Source organism: Larimichthys crocea, chromosome VI, assembly GCF_000972845.2.
Source record: "Larimichthys crocea isolate SSNF chromosome VI, L_crocea_2.0, whole genome shotgun sequence".
Classification (NCBI taxonomy): Eukaryota; Metazoa; Chordata; class Actinopteri; family Sciaenidae; genus Larimichthys; species Larimichthys crocea.
Window position 1 is genome coordinate 16,482,535 of NC_040016.1, and position 13,733 is coordinate 16,496,267.

At 40.6% G+C, this 13,733-nt stretch overlaps 1 protein-coding gene across 1 annotated transcript in view; it reads left to right on the top strand.

The window, feature by feature from the left end:
• asic1b (acid-sensing (proton-gated) ion channel 1b) overlaps positions 1 to 13,733 on the top strand; it is a 147,296-nt gene that overhangs the window by 90,109 nt on the left and 43,454 nt on the right. The gene's annotated exons all lie outside the window — the stretch shown is intronic.

Below are 13,733 nucleotides of genomic sequence, written 5' to 3' on the forward strand. Positions count from 1 at the left end.
TATGGGACCGACTTTCTCCTCTTTGGTGGAACTTGAAATAAAAGGTGTAAAGACACAGAGCAAGCTGGGCTTCTTGTTCTTGGACTAGTAAGTAATATTAATTGTTGTTGCACTTGCTTGTTGTTCATCATTTTGCTAGTTTTTGATCATAAGTAACAACCAATACACATGTACAGTTTCTGATTCTGAAACTGAATACCAACAAAAATACCAATTTCAATGAAATGTTGCTTTAAGTCAGCATTTAATATATCATGCATCTAGCATTGGATATCAAAAGAAATCCTCTGCGGAGACATGTCAGTAATTATAAGTGAGTGGTGATGTAACACCCGTAGACACCCTGCAGTGCAATGTTGTTTGAGCCTGCAAGCTTCCCCTCATTTCCTCACTTCTTCCGAGCCTCCATCCCTTCCTTCATTCCTCATGCCCTTCCCCTTATAGCAGTGCCTGATTCATTTTCTCAGTAACAGCCTCAGTGCCCTGTGATTTATATGTTTATGGTCATTACTGACGTTGAGTAATATATTTCCGTTTTCCCCCTCTTCTCCGTCTTCCCCCATCTCTCTTTTGGCAGAGCCCTTGGGTCCTGCGAGGAATATCAATTACTTTGTCCCTGTTTAATCACAGTCTTTCGCTTCTTCTCACGGCATCACTTTAAGGCAAGCAAAAAGAAAATTTTGCTTTTCAGGTGTCAAAAGCACAATTAACCAGCGAAGACCAAAGGGCGTCATGCATTTTCTTTGAAGAATAATGATGCAATTTGCCCTCATTAGAGATACATTGTCTTTTTCAGCTGGTTAATATTTCTAATTGGCTGTTGTTGAACATCGCTTACAATATTTACTGACACGATAACAATGCACGCTAAAAGCACATCATCATCTTTATTAGAAAGGTTGGGTTCACACTGTAGTCTTTCATGCTCAATTCTGAATTACTGATCATGTTTGCTTTTTCGGTGGGATGACTGATTGTGTCTATTCCACGATTTGACCCGAATCTGATACTAAATATTATTATGATAGTAATAAGCAGCTGAAACAAAAACATCACAATCTGTTTTCTTGCACTTCTTTCTAGTTTTGATTTCAGGCGCCTCAACTTAAATCAGAAGTGCAGTTTTTCACATTCCTCTGTCTCGTTGTTTTCGCTGCTGAAACTGACTCAGACAACCTGCCATGGGTGCCAAAATGGTGAAAGAAGCTTGAGTTACTTACTGGGTCAAGTACAGTACTTTGATGGATTTTATGTGTTAGCCTAGACCATGACCATGTGCCCTCCTCTCCCCAGTTCAAACAGTGGCATTTGATGTTTTGGCAGGCGAGACGTACAGTATCAACGAATGGACAGACAGATAGTATCAGCATACTGACTTGCAATCATTTGATTTAAAGAGAAGAGGTTTTTGGGAGTTGGGAAAGGGGGGCTCCAGTGGAAAGTCAACCTCCTCATTACTGGCTCCTTGTCAACGACATCAAAGTAGCTTCCCATCATCATTCACTTGAAAGTTCCTGGTTAGCACCAGAAGCTTTACGCTGCCTGATAGAAAACATGCCTGGGTTTTCGTTTAGGTGACTATTTCAGCCAGCTGCAGTTGGCTTCTCTCTATAATATCCAACTCTCTCAGCACAGAGCCCTAATGAACCGAGACTCCCTGTACAGTACGGTCTTTTTTCGCTTTGAATTTAAATCATCCAGCCAGGTAGCTGCCTGCAGCATTTATCAAAGAAGTCCCTTATAGGCAGGATATCACACTCCCTTAGGTGAAGTGTCTCAAAGTTGCTTGAAAAGGAAGAGAATTAGTTCTTTTTTTCGGCAGTAACATACTGTTTGTAAATACTAAAGAATAGTTTTATTAATGCAGACTTTGGTAGGGCAGATGGAAAGCTATGTAAAGCTTTGAATCAGTGAAATAATGTGTAGGTATATGGCCAATTTTAGGCTCTCAGATCCATTATTCAGTGGGAGGAAAACATACTGTATAAAGAGCTTACTATAGATGTGGTGAAAGAAAAACTAGCAAAGAAGGAAATAATAACGAAGATGTGAGTAGCGCTGTTCTTATCAGTCAGATAACAGAAGATGCTTTTCATCCCTAAGCTGTGTTTTCACCAAGGAATTTCCCTGCCTCTGATGCAAATATCATCTGGCGTGTAAATTGGGCATGGTGGTATAATACCAAACTACTTGAAGATGTCACTGCACCTCCTCGGGACATAGTTTAATGACTGCCTCTTGTTGATGTAGACGCCATATGGGTTTACTCTGCAAGTGTTGCTATTTCTAATACACAGATTTTGATTGTGCGCCTTCCCTCCCATGTAATTTCCAACGTATTATTTTTCTTCATCTGTGTATGTGCCTCGGGAGGCTGCAAGTTAACGAATATACAAATGTGAAAGTTGAATTTTTGGATAGATTTGAATTATAATCACATACTCGATGTAAAAATGATATTTACAGCTTTCTTCCAGGAAAGGTGCAGTGTGACATGATAAGAGAACCAAACTAAAAGGAAGAGAGGCAGAACTCTCTGCCATAACGAAATAGAAGTGGCCTTCCATCTCTCTGTGATACCTATCTTAGCAGGCTGAATTAACTTTCCCATCATACTCACCTCTGTGTTGTGAGCGGCATACACACTACAGCACTCTCATGTTTATTAATTTTCTTCAGCGAGAGATGCGCTAAATCATTGACCCTCTTTTAGTGCCTCGTGCTCCGACCAAGCATGGGAACAAGGAGGGCGTATTGATTTTGCCCCCTTCTCATCAGCAGGCAAGCCCTTATTTAGAATGAGGAAATGGTAAATCTCATATAGTGAACCCATGTCAAGGCCTGTCCAGATCTTGCTCTTCACTAGCTGATGGCTCTCTAATCTTTTTACCATCTACAACTCGATAGAGGCTGGGGAGGTAAACGTAAAGTTCCATAAAAGACAAGTTCTTCTTCACAGTTTGGACCTGACATGCAGTCCCGGCCCTAACCAATTTGGCGCCCCCTTGCATTGCAGCACTGCCAAAAGATTGGTAGATGTGGGATTCAGATAGTTCAACAGCACATCTGATGAGAGAAGGGAGTGTGTGAAACCATTGGGTGTTACAGTCTAATCATAAAAAAAAAACATGATACCAAGAATAAAATGAAACGAAATAATAAAAATGAAAAACCTAAGAGAGGCATGACTTCCCCTATTCTGTACATGTATCATATAAAAAGCAATTATTTCTGAAATGCAAATTAGATTCAATCTTAATCTTACTTAGTATTAACATTCACGATGTGCACTTTAACACTGATGTAAAGTTTAACACTATAAACACACTTTAGACAATATGAACTATAACACAACAATCAACCAGCCTTTGAGAAACTGAGAGCAGGTACAGTCTAATCAGTCAGAGGAGAGGGGGCTTTGCTATTCAGTTAAATTAACATGTGCTTTTTTTTATGACAAGAAATAATAGTACCAACGAGTTTTTACCTTTTTTTTTTCTTCCCCCATTTGTGGCACCCCCTGGATGGATGGCACCTTTAGTATTTGCCTATACTGCCTACTTTATGCCACAGGCTGGCTCTGTTGACATGGTAGCAAAAACAAGCTTTGAATATTCAGTTTGATTTGGCGGCCAGTGACTCATTTTTTCTGTGAACAACTGACAACTGAACAAGGTCGCCGCAAGAGCAGAACTCTTTTTCATGTTTTTGTTTTCTTGACTTGAGTACGAATGTGGAAAGGAATAAAAATGACTCTCTTGTGATTTAGCCACCACAGTTCTTTTTTTATGATAGTGTTTTGTGTCCGTCTTGGGCCTGTTTCTTACATTTAAGGGAACAAACACTCACTAGGGGACAGACTCATTATGAAGTTATTGGACACTGAGGTTTTGCTGACTGAAGTGTGACTTAAACCTTCCACCCACCTGCTCCACTGTGGGATAGAAATTGATTTGCCTTGGGTAGGAATTCTAGACATGTATTAACCACAGTAAATGCTGTAACGCAACTGTGTAAAATGTAGCAGAGATTAGTGATTACGCCATTAGATGGATGGATAGATAGCTGGAGGACTGAGAGCATGCATTAAACAAGCCTGCAGGACTACGGTTGTTAGAGCAGCCAACAACCATGGATGATGCTCCCCCAATTAACCAAACTATGCACGTCTCTGACAAATTTTAGTTTTACTCGAAGATTCAATATAATCCTGTTAGCAAATGAACAAAATCTAATCTTGTTTTAAAAAGTGACGAGTGTGCCAGGCTCCCGTGAGTGTTGGCTCTCTTAGTCCTGCAAATAAATCGAGGTACTCTCCATAATCTAGTTATAAACTCCCCCTTGGAGCGCTTGTCATATTATCTAACATGACAAATAGATCCAAACCCAGGCATCTGGCACCAACCCTCCCTCTTTCCCACCCTTGTTGCTCCCTCTAGTCTTTTTTACCAACCCCCTTCCACCCACTCACTTTCTTTACCGCTCTCCTTTCCCTTCCCTTCCTCTTGCTCTCCTGGGGGTTTCTTGGAGGCAGCACCGCTGAATACTGAAGTAGGAGCAGAGATACACCAGGTGGTTTCACTCGGACATTCCTGTATGTTTGGCTGTGATGAGACTGGTGAATCTGGCTTCAGTTGAGCATCTATCATCTGTCGAAGAATGGCGATGGGACGAGAGTGTTTGTTTGCTACCTTTTGTGGCAGTGATGGAGTAGTTGTCAACACTGATGTATGTGTGAGTGGCGTGTGTAGGCTTATGTTTTAGCATGTGTATGCAAAAAAAAAAAAAAAGATTAAATTTGACTACAGTATGTTTTAACCAAGCAGCAACTTCCGTGCTGGGAAATTAAGCCAATGCAAGAGTGCTAAAAACTGTAATTCCTTGAGCAGAGCCAATGCAAGAGTGCTAAAAACTGTAATTCCTTGAGCAGCCACTTCAGAAGTGAATCAACCTCCATTAGCGGCTGTATTAAAATGCCCAACTTCCCAACCAAAATAAACATGTTTACATCCTGGTTCAGGCAACAATTTTGGTCTCTACAGCTAATTTTACCATCCATGACAACTTTGAGGAGGGTGAATTTTTTTCCCCCCATTCTGATGATATAAAGGCTCGAAGTTGAGCATAATTAACAATGTGTCCACTTGATTTACAGGTAGATGCTGTTACAAATGGTTTAATCAAGAACCTAGGCATCATTTAGCCTGCCTTAGGTCTGCCAATCATCTCCATTTTTGGCGATATATGGATTAGCCGGGAGGCGGATGGAGGCATCCAGCATCACATATTTTCAGCTTCAAAACAGCGCTTTAGAAACTTATGGGTGACATCACACAGGCTCTGTCCATTCTTTATACTGTCATTGGTTTTAACAAAATGATAGCTTGTCTACCTCTTTGACAACTCCTTGCTCCTTGCTGTCCCACGCCAAAGTCATACCTTGTTAGCCCTCAGGCATTAGAATACTTGAATAATATACGGGCGCAAGTTGGTGACTGCCAAGTTCTGACTCATCATGGCACGATCATTTCTAACAGCTGAATTAGCTGATTTTTAGGTTGTTTTATTACGAGCTTTCATTTTTTAATTTGCAGAATACAGGAAGACGAAATGATGATGAATGAAAGTTCAGATGTAAGATGATGCCTCATCAACTAGCACAATTTTTCTGTCCTTCTGTCTGATGAAGATTTAGCCTTTGGGGGTAATGGCCAATGTTTCTAGGCTTTCAGTATCAAGAAAACGGATCTGGTATCCGGGGCAAGACTTTCACTGCAGTCCATTTGGCAACTTGATACACAAGAATAACATTTCTACTAATCTCTGTAAACAGATATCTGAATTTGAACAGGTAAGATAAGTTTTAAAAAAATAAAACAAAGGTAAATTGTCATCAGACAATAGCTGATGAGTTCTTAGATTGCATTTCGGCCAACGCATTCCACCTCTTTTGCTTCCCACACGGACTGCTGCAACCAAATCCTCTCAAGCATAACTTGTCAATACTACTGGGACTACAAACGGAAACCAGGCCAAGATCTTGGTCCTCTGCCTACAGATTCTGCATTCATTGCAGATAACCGGTTATTGAGATTGTACAGATGATATCTGGATTGCATTTATATAACTCCTTTCTACTTAAAGCATATACAGCACACAAATAGTTCAGGATATGCCAGTCAGGTCTGTAGTTGGCCCTAATTTATCAGTAGTTATAAGGACGAACCGTCTGATTTATGTTCTGAAGAAAAAAACATATCAAGCTTGCTAACGCCTTGTTATTTTTGAGATCTTCAGTCAGTACCACTTCCTTTAAATCTGAGGAAAACCAGAGTGCTCATGGTGTGTGACTAGAACGAGAATTGAGTACAACCACAGTACAGCTCGAGTCTTATTTTAGGGCAGTGCAAAATTAATGACAATTCTTCAGCAAACATAATGAAAATGATACACTGAGACCAGAGTTTCTTGCTTAACACATAACATCACTCTGACAGACTTTACAAAAAGTTCAGAAAACAGCCTGTTTGGGAAAAGCAGTGCAGCAAATGTTATGATTATCACATAATTCCTGTGTGTTATTTTCATTGGTGTCAACCCGAAATAATGACAAGACACAGACGAAAACACTGTGGCCTTTCAAAACACTGCCTCAGCATGTCCATGCATAAAGACTGTTAAAACCTGCTAAATAAGCCTTATTGTCTATTTAAAGTGCTTAGACTGAATATATATATAATATATATATATATATATATATATATATATATATATATATCGAGGGAGTTATTAATATGTATGAAATGATGCAGATGGAGGTCCTGAAAGCAGACTCGGTAATCATTGATATTAGTGTTGAGGTCCCCAACCTGTTTCACTCCAGGTCTGCCCTTATGATTTGGCTTTATGAAAATGCCACCAAGTCACATATTTAAACCATTCAGCTTAATAACTGTGTCCCTCTCAGCTCTTGTGTTAAAAGGCAGCCTGCAAGCCCGCCAGTACTCATCTTAGTAATAGGGAGAGGTGGGGCGGGGGATAGAGAGTGGAGGGAACTTATAAGAAATAAAGTCAGAGTGTATCAAACAGAGATAGAACAAGAAAAGGCTGATTTGTGAATAGCTGGAGGAGGAAAGGTGACAGAGGGACACCTGGGTTATGAGTGATAATCACATTTAATGGCGAGACGGTGCCACTGTGTAACGCAGCGGGACAGGGAGCCAATCAGAGAGGAGCTAACGTTGCCATCTGACCCAGCTCTGTTAACATTTGACATGTCAGTCAGAACCAGAGATGAAGATGCTTTGATCCTTCTGACCCTTGTCTGAACACGCTGAGGTTTCCATGGATTCCATTGATTTCAAAAGCAGACACATGATATATCCATTGATTTCAACTTCTTCTGCTATAAATCCCATCTGGCATCCATCTTTGACTTAATGCAATGCTAATTGCACTGACCTTAACAACATTACTGTCTCAGTCGTATCTCTTCTTTTTTTTTTCTTTTTTTTTACACTAAAAGCTTTCTGTGCCCTGACATAGTGCAAATTTCAAGCTTGACATAAATATCAACACCACTTGATATGCAGCATGCTCCTATAGCTCACTCTATGTATGAATATTTGTCAGTATCTTTGATTTAAAAATAAAATCCCTCTTAAGACCCGTCCTACTGTCCACTGAGCAGCTCCCTCTGTCTCCTTGTGTTGGCTGCAGCTGGCCTTGTGGCATTATCCATTGTACTTGTGCGAAGGTGGGTAGCAAAATGGAGAAGAAAGGAGAACTCTGCTGTGGAAGAGATCTTTCTTTGAAGCCTTCACTTGGCAGAGTCAGAGTGTCGAAAGCAAGATCTGCTCCGCAGTGTTAAACAGGCAGTGACACGAACCAGCTGCTGCAGGGATTGTTTCGACCCCGTAGCTGTTAGCTTTTATAAATGAACCAGCCACATTCTGCTTGACATTATGTTTGTTACTGACCGATGTCAGGCAATGAGTAATTCTCAGTCATTTTTGTTTTGTCCTCAAAATGATTTCCTGGCTTTTAAGCATTTGTAGATAACAGCTTAAAGTGGAGAGAAACTGAAAATGTTAGACAGTGAGAATAAAATAGGCACCGAGTTTAAACTTTGTACATTACAGTTTTATGATGTACATCCACGGTTGTGTCTTAAATGTGTCAGCCATACTGGAGAGAGTAAAACATTTGAAAACATATATATTAATGTTGTTTATATTTTTTAATACTTAATTTTTAATTTTCATTATATTTTACTCTAGGGCAGAGGTTAGCACTGTCGCCTCACAGCAAGAAGGTTCCTGGTTCGAACCTCGGCTGGGGCTTTTCTGTGGGGAGCTTACATGTTGCTCCAGCTTCCTCCCACAAGACATGCACTTAATAGGTTAATTAGTGACTCTAAATTGTCTGTAGGTGTGAATGTGAGTGTGAATTATTGTTTGTGCCCCATGATGAGCTGGTGACTTGTCCAGGGTGTACCCCGCCTCTCGCTCTATGTCAGCTGGGATAGGCTCCAGCCCCACCGAGACTCTGATGAGGATAAGCGGTTAGAGATGAAGGATGGATATTTTTACTTAATGTTTGTGATTCTCATTCCCAGGTTGTCAAATACTGACATACATGGGAAACAAACAAAGCATCTCAGAGCGAGCTGCACAACACAGTAGGTGACATTCGTGCTGGGAATGAGACTCTCCATTATTACTGACCCCACCTTTAAGCTGCAGTCTCTAGTGGCCACTGGATCCTGGCACCAAGAAAAGTGACTGAACTGATTTTAAAAGTACTCTTTCATCAGTAGAGTAAAGCTTTAAAAAAGTGGCGGTTTAATCGATTAAGTAAGCTACTTGAATGAATCTGCAACAATTTGGGTAATCAAATAACTTATTAAATTAAATAATTACAAATGATTAAATTACAAATTGTATATGCAGCAGACCTTTCTATCTTTCTAATGTCAGATGCAGGGGGGCATCAATGCACCTTAATGTGGCTAGAAACACAACGTAGCCCAACAGCTCATTGTACAAACCACTGATATGGTTTGTGAACAGAACTCAAACGCCGGACTCAGACTTGGAGCGGTAAGATGAAGTCGAAGTCGAAGGTGCAGAGCAGAGTGGATGGAATGAGTGCAGAGGAGATGGCATGGTCAGTGAGGAGTGATAGGAAGCCTGGCTGATGTTTGGAAGAAGACAAATGGAGGGCAGGGAGGCAAGCAATGATCCTGAGGCAGAGGAATCACAGGTTAGCACGAGGGAGCATGAGGAAGCACAAATCACAGAAGCTTGGCAATAGGTAGTAGAAGTATAGGCCGAAGTGCAGCTGACACTAGAATGAAATAACAATCAGATGATGAGTGGTTTGAAGAGAACACATGCTGCAATTTGATGGCTTGATGAGAGGCAGGTAGGCAGACTGGGAACAATGATGAGCTGATAGAGACCAGGTGCTGCTAAAAACCAGGAGCCGGGAGAGATGACCACACCGACAGGCTCACAGACAAGGAAAGAAAGAAAAAATACTTGGAAAACACTTGGACCCCGTAGCAAATCGTAACAACCAGTTAACCTGTTCGAGTATAAGCCCAACCTCATTTGTAAGTTCTCTTTAGCTCCTCTTCAGTATTTTCTTGCTCCAATAGCAGACAAGATGGTGCTGAGGAGTAACACCAAATCCAAATCCATCCTGTGGTTTCTGTTTTAATGGGAGGAAGTGTACTGCATAAAAAAATAGGATATTCAGTCAAGTTGTCATTTACTGATGCTAAATTGACTTAAGTGCTGGATTCTTTTGTGAGTCTTCCTTCTGAATGCGCAGAATGACCGACAGGCACTTCCCCATTATCTGCCAACGCACAAGTCTGTGAATCTACCATAGTGAGCTCTTTGTGCTATACTTTAAAGCTGTCAGTAAGCGCTTTTAGTGTGTTTATTTTTACTTTTATTTTACCCGTGATAGCTGGGTGTTTCCTCAAATTTTTTTTTTTTTTCTCAAAATGCACGAAGTGGCCACTTCATACCAAACATTTATGTAAGACACATGAAGCAGACAAATCAAACAAGCCTAAGATATTTTCATTTCAGTGTTAGAGATTAGCCTGGATTTATGATTAATTAGATAAAAGTGGAATGGAAGAAGGTGAAGATTTGGTGTTGACATTTTATTCACTCATTTCAAAATGTCATTTCACAGCAGTCTCTCCCTACTGTTAGCAAAATATGTGAAATTTCAGTCTTCAAAGCGATTACGTTTTGGTAGGCAGACGGGCGATTTTTAGTTGACAGGAGACATAAAAACATGATACAAGGCTTAGATGTCTCTTTTTTCTTTTGTCTCAACCAAGGGACTTCTTCGTAAAAGGATGAGACTGGTGTGTCACAACTAAACTATATGAAACAGGTCATGGGGTTGTGTATCTCCTCTGCACTGCTTTAAATGAGGGCTATGTTGTTCAGATGCAAAAACACACTTAAAAAAAATAGATCATTGTTCTTTCCACATTATTTCCTCCCAGTAGGTAGCATATAACACTCTGTATATCAGATAGCAGTGGCCCCCGTTGGAAGGTGAGGACAGAATATTGTGTTTTAGAGAGCAGCATCATTGCCTTTGGCCTCAGTCTCATTCTTCCACAGCATCTTCTGGGAATGGACGGAGCTCGGTGCTTGTTTTCTTGCTATTTGTTTTTCCTGCGCAGGCCGAATCCAGCAATAACCGAAGAATATGAATGCTAGACTATTGATTGGACACTGCCTCTGAGCAAGTAATATCACTGTGTGTCAGCTCTTTTTTGTGATATACTTATTTTGTCATTTTGATTCCTCTCCTCCTCTCCTGATTTCAAATCAGATTTATGAGGTATGTGTAAATGATCTGAAAGTGTCTATAGAGTGTGTATGTGAAACGAGAAAGCCATACAGAGACCATGTGTGTTTTTGATGTTTCTGGGTGTGTGTCCGTGTGTGTGCATGTGTGACTATATGCGTGTTCTGAGTAATGGGCTTTGTGCATCCTCTCTCGCTGACGGCCAGGATGTATCCATGGCAACGACAGGTCGATCCTAGCTGTGAGCTGGTGAGAGGGACTTGAAAGGGAGCGTTAAACCTCTCCGCTCATCTGCCCTGTGCTCTTCTCGCTCTGACCATGGCGAAACGCATGGCCTTGCTGAAATCTCAACCCCAGGGCTACATACAGTACTGTAGCTGTGACCGTCGACACTCACATCACAACACTGCCACCTTTTGACCTGATGTGAGAATTTACTCCCAAAACACTACTGTTTCAGTCATATTGTTATTTTATTTCCCATTTTCTCTGTGAATTCAGGGTTCATCTGCAGAGACAAACATGACAGCTAAAAGCACCAGATGATGCTCTTTATTTTTATAGCCTATTTTTATAGAGCTGATAAAATAGAGATTTTGGAACAACGTGCAATAAAAGTACAGCTAGATTCAAATGGTCAGTGCCTCAAGCCCTAAGGCAACTACTTCAGGATGATTTTACAGAGAAGTAGATGCTGAAGCTATTTAGTTCAGTAAGGGTGAATCGAAATTTATAGTTCAAAAGCTGTTATCATGAAATGTTTTTTTTTTTTTTTGCTGCTGATTTATAAAACCCCAAAGGTATCTTATGTTGTTTCATTTTAGAGAATGAGCATGTTTGGTGCCTGAAACAGAAGTTATATACAAACAGGTAGTGAAACATACAGAAAATACTGTTTCCTTGACAGCTGACATCTTCACTCTCCCAAAACGTCGCCTTTTAGGTCCTTTGATGCTTTGTCATGGCAGCTTTAATCCTTTAAAAGAGACTACAGGATTAGATGTACTGCTGCTGCCCCCTAGTGGCACATGCATGATGAGCCAGAGCCGCCATGATTGAATGCATTAAGTAATGACATGACAGGAAAGGGATGATGACAGAAAGACATAAAAAGAAAAGATAAATGAGGAAGAAAGGAAGCATTTGGGTTAGTTTTATTTTTGTTTCTTTTAAGATAACAAAGCTGCCGGAGCAAACAGATTTATGGCAACCTTGTGAGCATCAATAAATCTGTACTGACAATGTAATTAAGATATTTTGGCACAAAGTACATGAACCCGATCATCTGATTTTACTGCATGCTTTTGCACTGTTTAATTTCCTCCATAGCTGTTTCGCAACTCGCCATCTTGTGCCAAATCCAAGATGTTTGTGTATGTGAATATTCATGCAGTAGTACATCTCAGAAGGCTTAGGGACTGCAGCTGAGGGAGCTCTGTGACCTTCTTGTTAGGTCAGGTCGGATGCTGGAGGCTATCTAATGATCACTGATTAATATTCAAGAACCGGAGGGGATCAGGCGCTGCTGTTAAGCAGGCTCCAAGATGGAGTCGGATCAAGGCCAAGCCACAACTCTTTTGTTTGCTTTGTTATCATCAGCAGTTTTTTTCTTTTTCTTTTTCGGTGATGGATAATCTTCACAGCTGCAGCTAAACACATATTGACCAAGTCTGCTGCCTTTCTCACCCTCTCACTCTATATTACAGTTTCCCCCTCATGAAAACACGCTGGCGGGTTGTTATGGTTTAAACACAATGGATCGGTTTAGGTAATGTGTTTTCTATTAGTTTTACAGGTTTAATGCGGCTGCTCCCTATAGGCATCCCGTTGTATCATTAGCTGTAGGTTTTATTGTAAAGAGTGCTGTCATCCCTTTAAACGCATCTAACGTTTCATTTTCTGGCACCATCATGTTTTACTGAAAATAATCTCAGCAGTCTAATGGAGGCGGATCGATACAGATGGATCAGTCTCTTACATTTCCTTTTCATATCACAACCAACACCACCTCTGGGAATCTGCATTCATCCCCATATTCAATAATGAGATGATCCACCTGAGATGTTTTTTTCTCTCTCTCCACTACTTGTACATATTTGGTTTCAGTTAATTTGCTTTCCGCAAGCTTCTTGCAGCCATGCGGATGGTTTCTAATTTGAATGAGATCTGTTGGTAAAATGAGCCATTAGATTGAAATAACAAAGAGCAAATGGAAGCCTTGGTTAAATTCCTTGACTATTTTCCTTGGTGGTTGCTCCATTATGGCTTATTTCTTGATTAGACATCACACATGATCTCTCTGAATCTACTAAAAATACACACTCTTATTTGTTCCTTAATCAGTGAGGACAGATTTTGTAATAAACCCATTCCATGTAAGGTTCTATTGCATATTCTAGTGTGTAAATCTTTTCCAATTGCTCATCTATAGTCATTTCAAGTATCATTTGAGTACACTGTGCTGAGATCATTGTCTTTTCGGGGGAAGAGTGAGGTCACGCTGAACCGTAAAATCAGCAGAAATAAACAGCCTATTTTGTGCTTTTTCTACTGTACATTGGCTGACGTTCTTTTACATTTTCTCTCTTCCACTGCGTCAAGCCTTTCTCTCTTTTTTTTTTCTGTAAATGGTGAAATTCTGCCCCGGCACAGTGACCTGTAGCTTGGCCCTGCGGGAGTATTCTGTGTCCTATACTCCTCATTGCCTCACCTTCTTTCCCCTCCTCCTCCTCCTTTTCTTCTTCTTCTGCTTCTTCTTCTCTCTTTCAAAATTGCTCTAAGGGATGGATCTGCCCCTGAGACACAAGGACAAATCCAGGCAAGGCATCTCAGTTCAACTCAGTTCAACTCAGAGTAGATGTGAATGGCAGGGAGCAATGTGTGGTTTG